Source organism: Lactuca saligna, chromosome 8, assembly GCF_052625555.1.
Source record: "Lactuca saligna cultivar CGN05327 chromosome 8, ASM5262555v1, whole genome shotgun sequence".
Taxonomy (NCBI): Eukaryota; Viridiplantae; Streptophyta; class Magnoliopsida; order Asterales; family Asteraceae; genus Lactuca; species Lactuca saligna.
This window is the reverse complement of record NC_136424.1, coordinates 173,590,986-173,599,425: the sequence shown is the minus strand read 5'-3', so window position 1 is coordinate 173,599,425 and position 8,440 is coordinate 173,590,986.

The following is an 8,440-nucleotide window of genomic DNA, read 5'->3' as shown; positions in this document are numbered from 1 at the left end:
CTATTTAACATTTATAAATATTTAATTTGTCTAAAGAGACTAGGGTATACCACTAATTAGAGACAAGAGTAAAGTTAATAATCTTAAATACATCAAAAATTAAAATTTTCTAAATATCCAAAGCTAAAATTTATCTTTGTTATCCGACTAAGTCTTTCAATCTGAATATATGTCAAAATATGTAAGTTTAGCTTCGAAAATCTGGTGAACATTCACGATGTCAACACTTAAGGGTATCGGAAAAGGTCCATAATCCAAAACCAATGTCAAATCCTTAGAGCATTTTCATACATTAAAAAAATTAGCACCAGTTATATTTTGGGAAATGAATCACTTAATGTGACATCCCTTATTTTTCAGAACACACACAAAAAAAAAAAAAAAAAAAAAAAAAAAAAAAAACTTTTCTTTATGCTTTAAAATCATAGTATTTTTGTTTAAGGAAAATCCTAGTATAAGAAAATATTTTGTAAAATCTGTTTCGTTTTATTAAAATATCTTTGAGTAAATATATTGTTTTAAAATACAAAAACTTTAAGGTTGTCATAATCAATACATAACATTGTTATAACGTAAAGAGTTAATGGTCCTGAACACTATTATAGGCAATCTCTTAATCACTTGCCATCCTAAACAAGCCCCCAACAAATTTTAACCCTATTACATGTGACGCATATAATTTGAGTGCATAAGGTTTGGAAACCAGGTGAGACACATAAGTTTTTCAATCCCACAATATTATTCTGATAATAACTTATAATTATGAAACCTACAAAACCAACTATTACCAAAGAATATAGATATATCCCTTAACTTAAATATCTATAAAACCTTATACCCATACATACTCGTCCCAACCGATTATGACAAATCCTAATCCACGATTATCAACTTGTATGATGAATTGTTTAGAGAAATGGTTTGAATATACAGCTAGGGGATTCCTTGGCTAGTGTGAGTCTTAAAGGCACTTAATCCATAAGAGTATTTGATGAATATAGTATCCCATTTCATCTACGTTTGTAGGTTATCAACTCACACTAGCAACGTAATTCACAAGACCGTCTAGAATGATCAAGTGTTATCATCTTACTATGGGAGATGACCGGACATACCGTTACAGTTGTCTGATCAGGACCTATCATTTATAGTCATCCGGAGGAATACTTTATCATATTCTGGTACGTATTTCGTACCATCGACACCTGATAGTGTCATAGAACAAAATTATACTTTTCGTTACTATCGCATACACCCTTAACATGACACTTCCCAAAACTCCAAACTTATTTGAACTAAGCATCCCATTTAAGTCCTGGTTTGTAACTAGACATGACTACCAAACCCATAATACATATTAAACGCAAATTCCAGTTTGATACAATATTACCGTAATACAGTATGCGACGATTCTTTCATTCAACTTAACGGGACCTAAGTATTCTTTATATGTCTTAGTTTCAAACTTAGACAATATTTCATTCTGTGTAACAAACTTCTAATATTAACTCTATTTAGAAACACTATCCTAATTTAATGTATAATTCTAACACAGAGCATTAGGCATTTAATATACATTAATTTTTTGAAGTAATAATACTTATTTATAAGATTATCCTTTAATAATATCATATAAACACATTAAAATATAATTAACCATTTATGGTTCATAGAGTATATGTTATCAAATATACGTTTAACAAATATTTCAGATAATAAGCAATTAATTCACAAATTAACTTTCAATAGATAATTAATACTTTTTAATAAATATTTTATATTAAAATCATATTCTTGATAATAGCTATGCACTCACCTGATATAGGTGGAATATATGACATCCCCTATTTTCCAGATCATAAAAAAATATTTACACTTTAAAAAAAATCATAATATCTTTATTGCGGAAAATCCCGGTATATTACAACATTTTGAGTACAAATGAATGTCTCAAAATAATAAAACTATAAGGATGTCATAATTGATACATAACATATGTTACATCGTAAAGACCTAACGATTCTAAACACTATTGCAGGTCTTCTCTTCAATCACTCAACATCATATTCAAATCTTCAGCAGTCTTAACACGAGCATCAAGGCAGCCCCATTCGAAGCCCTCTACCGCCGTAAGTGTAGATCCCCTCTGTGCTGGGCTCAGGTGGGTGACACTCAACTAGCTAAAGGAAGAGTTCCTGATAGCTCTCTCACTGGTCCAGAGATCATTCGAGAAACGACCGAGAAGATTGTACAGATACGTGAACGACTAAAAGCCGCTAGGGATTGACAGAAAAGCTACGCCGACAAACGAAGAAAACCCTTGGAATTCCAAGTGGGAGATCGAGTCCTGTTGAAGGTCTCACCCTGGAAGGGCACGATACGCTTTGGAAAGCGTGGAAAGTTGAACCCAAGGTATATAGGGCCTTTTGAGATTCTCGCCAGAATCGGCCCCGTAGCTTATAAACTCAACCTACCTCACGAACTAAGCAACATACACCCTACCTTTCACGTCTCTAACTTGAAGAAATGCCTGTCAGACGAGACACTCGTAATTCCTCTTGACGAGATTGAGGTCAATGAGAGCCTCAACTTCGTGGAAGAGCCCGTGGAAATTATGGATCGAGAAGTAAAACAAACGAAGCAAAGCCGTATCCCGATTGTGAAAGTTCAGTGGAACGCCAAACGAGGACCGGAATACACCTGGGAACGCGAAGACCAAATGAAACTCAAATACCCCCATCTCTTCGCGTAGTAGTATTATAATTCTTATCTGTATGAATTCTAAATTTCGGGACGAAATTCCCCTAACGGGGGGATAATGTGACAACCCCAATTATGTTGCCGTTACAAACCCTATTTTCACTAACGGAATGCGTCACTATATGTTATTTCTCGGTATTGTTCAGGTTGTCAATAAATAAATATCTAGTGAATTATATGTTCCGGTATTATCATAAGTAATTATAACTTGCAAATGTTAACCCCGTTTAACTAAATAGAGTTATATTACTTTTCAACCACTTCACCCGGGTAAAAAGTCTTAACCCCGTTAAACTTTAGCATCGGGTAGCCGTGTATCGGGTGCAATACCCGAGACATATAAAAACGATTGAACACTACAATTGAACTCTTTTACCACACATTCACCTCTCTCTCTCACTACTTTCTCTCTCTAGACCTGAAATCAACCCCAAATCCGCGAATTTCCGACTTCCAAACGTAAGGACTCATCCCTTATCTTAATCTAAACATACTTTACTGCATTTAGAGTCCAAAATCATAGAAATCAAGGACCAAAAAGGAGTTTACGGCCTAAGAAGCTCCTTAGGCCGTAAACCCCCAAAATCATGCCAAAGACCTTGTTTTTCCTTCCTTTAAGCTTATGGACTAGTTAAGGCATAAACCTAGGGGACTTTGGACACTAAAACACAAGAAATTAAAGCCTAAAAAGGAGTTTATGGCCCAAGCTTGTGCTTAGGCCGTAAACACCTCAAACACCCCAAAAATCCTTGTTTAAAGTCCCAAAAACTCATCTAGGGTGTTTGGCAATTTAGACTTGACAACAAGGAAGGCTTAAATGCATCAAACAACATCATTTCATGGCAAAAAGAGGAGTTTACGGCCAAGGCTAAGCTTGGGCCGTAAACACCCATGTTTTTGTGTCAAACAAGTCCTAAAACCCCTCAAATACATGTAAGGATTTTAGCTAAGGCCTTTGGAAGTGTGTTGTACCATTTAACTTCACATTTGGATACAAAATGAAGAGTTTACGGCCAAGGATGTTCTTGGGCCATAAACTCCCCAAAAGTGCATGCCAAATTGTCCAAAAACTCACTATAGGGCCTTCTAGGATTTATCTAAGGTGTATGAGACCATGTTGTACCATTAAAACATACATCTTGAAGGGTTTATTTGAGTTTACGGCCCAAGAACAAGTCTTGGCCGTAAACTCCCCAAAAATGTCACAAATTATGATGTTTAATCCCTTTCTAATAGTCCAAGACACATACCATTAAATTAAGGAAGTGAAATAAGGCCCTGATCATACATTTTGGAGTGTCACAAGAGTTTACGGCCAAGCCTAGGGGGCTTACGGCCGTAAAATCCCAAAGGATGGTCTTTGGGCCATAAACTCCAAGGGAGTGAGTTCATGAACCCTCCCGTAAATCATTCATGACCTTGTACCACTCCCGGGAACCCTTTTCTAGGCCTTAAAACCCCGAAAACGATGCTAGAATGTCCAAATACTATAATGAAAAGCATAAGATGATTAACTTCTTGTAAAATACATATTTCATATGACGTTAGGGTCCTAGGAGGTGCTCAAGTGGTTATTGGGTACCAAACGCTCAATCGACACTTTTACCCGATTTACCTGATTCACCCGATTTCCGCGATTTCAGGTGAGTTCATACCCCTTAAATGAACCTTTCAAATGTTTTATATGTTTTAGGGGGGAGATACAAGTTGAATATACATGTTTATGAAAAGTTATACAAGACTATTTTTCAGATTACAGAATTAATCACATGTGATTCACAACCTGTAGTTCAAATCACATGTGATTTATCACTATGCTTTATAAATAAATCAATTGTTTTCAAAACTATCTTGGATTAACAAACAAGTTTTAAAATGTTTCCTTCGTACAATACTTTTGTTTAATAAAACTCTTTATAAGAATGTAATCATACTAATATATTTATATAAGTAAGACTTGAAGGACTTAGGACCGATAGCTCGCCTTATTTCCTGTTTCTTGTTTGATTGTGGGCTTAGGGTAGTGGTTATCCGTCCGACTGTCATTGATTTCTTAGTTATATATCTCGTATATTAGTACGGATTATGAGTACTTCTTATTTCATTAAATACCTAAATCACTAACCTGATTAGAACCACACACACTAATTTAACTATAATAGGTATAGTTAAGGACTCTATCCCTTGTTTCAACTATCACTCTACACTACTATAATTCTCTCTATTATGAAGCAATACACTAATAAGAGAATACAATACAAGTTATACAAACGACTACTACACTATAATACAAGAGAATGTACTAATCATGAGATAATTCATTAATCCACTACGAGATACTCTATACGCTACACACTACGCCTGAAGTTTTTCGATAGGAAGACGACACTATATGTATAGATCTATACGGGGCAGACACTATTACATCCCGACTGATAACTTCAGTCCGAGCCGCTCAGGCCCAGGGATGCCTTTACTCTACCACACTATGCATGACTGGGAAGGTCATGAGGGTCCGCTATTACTCACACTATTGGTAACATACAAGAAAGACACTATAACCGCACTAAAATACTAAAAGAAAGATGAAGTAATATCCCGAAGTAAATAAGTATCTAATACTAAAGGATGCTGCACCACTATTATGTACTCCAAGAATAACTCACTATATTGCATTACTTAATGGTGAGTCACTATTACACTTCTATGATAAATGGCATTCAAAGATAGAAACAACATATTTCTTAAAGATTTTCATTTACTATACAGTTCTGGGAAATACAGGATTTTCTAGGTTTTACCACTATTTATGATTACAAACTTCAGTTTTCATACTAATGACTCTAATGCTTTTTATACAAGTACTCACACTAAACTCTTATGAACTCACCAGCTTTATGCTGATATTCTTTTCAAAATAACTTGTATCTTCAGGTCAAAGATAGACAGGTACAGCCGCAACATTTTTGGAGAAGATGGAGGATGCAAGACCCATCTCTTATTTTTGTTTACTTTTGGTGTTTGTCAAACATTACAAAACACACTTGTAAATACACTTACTATGTAAATGAAATGGTTGTATGTTTCTTGCTTTTACTATTATACAATTGTGATGATACTGTACACTACGTCATCCACCCCGAAACGTATTCCGCCGTTATCGGTTTTGGGGTGTGACAGATTGGTATCAGAGCATTGTTTATAGTGAATCAAGTATATCAACCTATAAAAGATATAGGAACTATAAACACTTCGGGACTAAAACACTCTGACCAAGAATATATACTGTTAAGTATCTAAAAGATTTAACTAAGTATATATATGCACATCACTATAAAATACAGAAGTCAGTATCATCCTAGAACCAAACAAAAGTATTAAGATTGTTGGATAGCACAATTGGGCTTAGAGACATATAGTCACATCTAGGGGGATGTAGCCTGATCAACTACGTTTTCCTGGGAGTGACTATCATGTGCCTAAGCTTGGTTGTGGTGTTACAACAAGTCTAAAACTTACCAACACTACCACAATAACGTTAACAATAGAATACTATAGGAGTATTCTGCACCTCTAAAAACATACATCTGTGAGAACTAAAAAGGGTCGTTACTGATGGAGCAATAGTTGCTAAATGGATACTTCCCGGTTACCTGTGATTAGGGCGTTATAGACTTAGAATCTATGATCTTTGCTTTACTTCCTGTTCCTTGTTTGGTTGTGGATTTAGAGTTAGGGTCACTTATTCGACGGACTATCCTGCCCCAATCACATGTAATTAGTATGCATTATGCAAGTATTGGTCCCACTCGTGACGACCATCTCATAAATAATTTAGGTTAGTACGCCTATTAACCTTCTTTTCCCCTTTTCTCGCATAGATACCATGGTTGGCTTCCACCCTCCTGGCGACCCATACTACCCAAACCAGGGTAATGGGGGATGGCTCAGTGAAGATTCGGACGATGATCACCCAATCCCTTTGGATGACCACCGAGCAGAAGGCTTTCCGGATAACTCCGACTCCAAGCCAGAAGTTAATAACCTACCTCCCGGAGTTCCGAACCCCAACCCCCGTCCGACATTTCAGGGCCCCACTCCTATGTGGGCCATATCCTTGCACAGATAGAGCGAAGAGCAGGGCCAACCCATGCCATACAATGGAGACCGAAGTTTCTACAACATAAACGAAGGAGGATCAGCAGATCAGGTTCTGCCCATCATGATCCGAAGGATTGCCAGGAATGTCGAGCAAGGTCAAGCTGCAATAGGTCGAGTTGTAGAATTGGATGCTAACTCAAATCTCAACACGGTTTGCATCCGCCAACTCGAAGAAGCCATGGACAGGACAAGGAGGACTAACGAGGCTCTGCAGCACCAGCTGGCTGCATCCCGAGCCGAAGTTGGAGAACTCCGTGCACGCCAAAGGACTCATCATCGACACCTTCAAGAAGTTACGCGTCAGCTAGCAGAACTGAGGATTCACCCGACAAGTAACCGTCGCCAGTAGAGGACGTTTAGTTACCTCAATCTTTTGTTTAATGGATTAACCTATTCACTCCATGTTCCGTAGATCTATTATCTGTAAACATTCCTAGCTTGAAAGTACTCTAGTCAAACCTCTAAACTGCCAAACCTTTTCTCTATGGTATGATGTAAGACCTATTGCTAGGTCAAATTTTCATGAACTTGTGTTGCATCATGAATACCAATATATTGGCAGTTGATTTCTCTATTGCTATAAGTCTCATCTTGATCTTGGATTATGTTGATTTAGTCCACGAAACACTCTATTTATATTCGCAATAGGCTCTTACTATTGCTATCATTTCTATAATTCTTCCAGTAAAGGATGCCTCCACGAAAGCGTCCCGCCCGAGGAAGGCCTGCAACTCAAACCCCTACTCCACCACCCCCTCCTCCACAAATCGATCCGGTGCTATTCCAAACAGCGGTGACTGCGGCCGTGATAGCAGCCATGGCCCAAATGAATTCTGGGGATGCGAGCGGTGGTAACTCCAGGTTCAGTGAAGTCCATCATCGAGTGCAGGGATGTACTTATAAGGATTTCATGAACTGTAAACCTACCTTCTTCGACGGTACTGGAGGAATTCTGGCATTATCCCAATGGTTCGAAAGAACCGAAGCGGTGTTCGAGATGTGCTCTTGTCCCGAGGAGAGCAAAATCAAGTTTGCTACTGCTACCCTCACCAACAGGGCCTTGACATGGTGGAACGGCCATGTTAGTTTACTTTCCTTGGTCACAGCCAATGCTATGGGCTGGGACACCCTGAAGGACCTCATGAGAGGAGAGTACTGCCCTAGGGGCGAAGTTCAGAAACTTGAGGAAGAACTCTGGAACCTCAAGATGAAGGGGACCGATATAACGGCTTATACGACCAGGTTTTGCGACTTGGCAGCTATGTGCCCCAATATGATCCCCTCGGAGAACAAGAAGATTGAACGGTACATCTGGGGTTTAGTGCCTCCGTATCGAGGAAATGTTCTAGCTTCACGCCCTACAACTTTTGATAGCGCCAAGGAATTGGCCCAGAGTCTGATCAACCACGAAATCTCCTCCACTCCAGCAACAGCAACCACAACAACCACTACACCACCCGCTTCATCTGACAGAAAGAGGAAGCGATGGGATAAGAAGAAGGGCAAGAAAACTCAAACC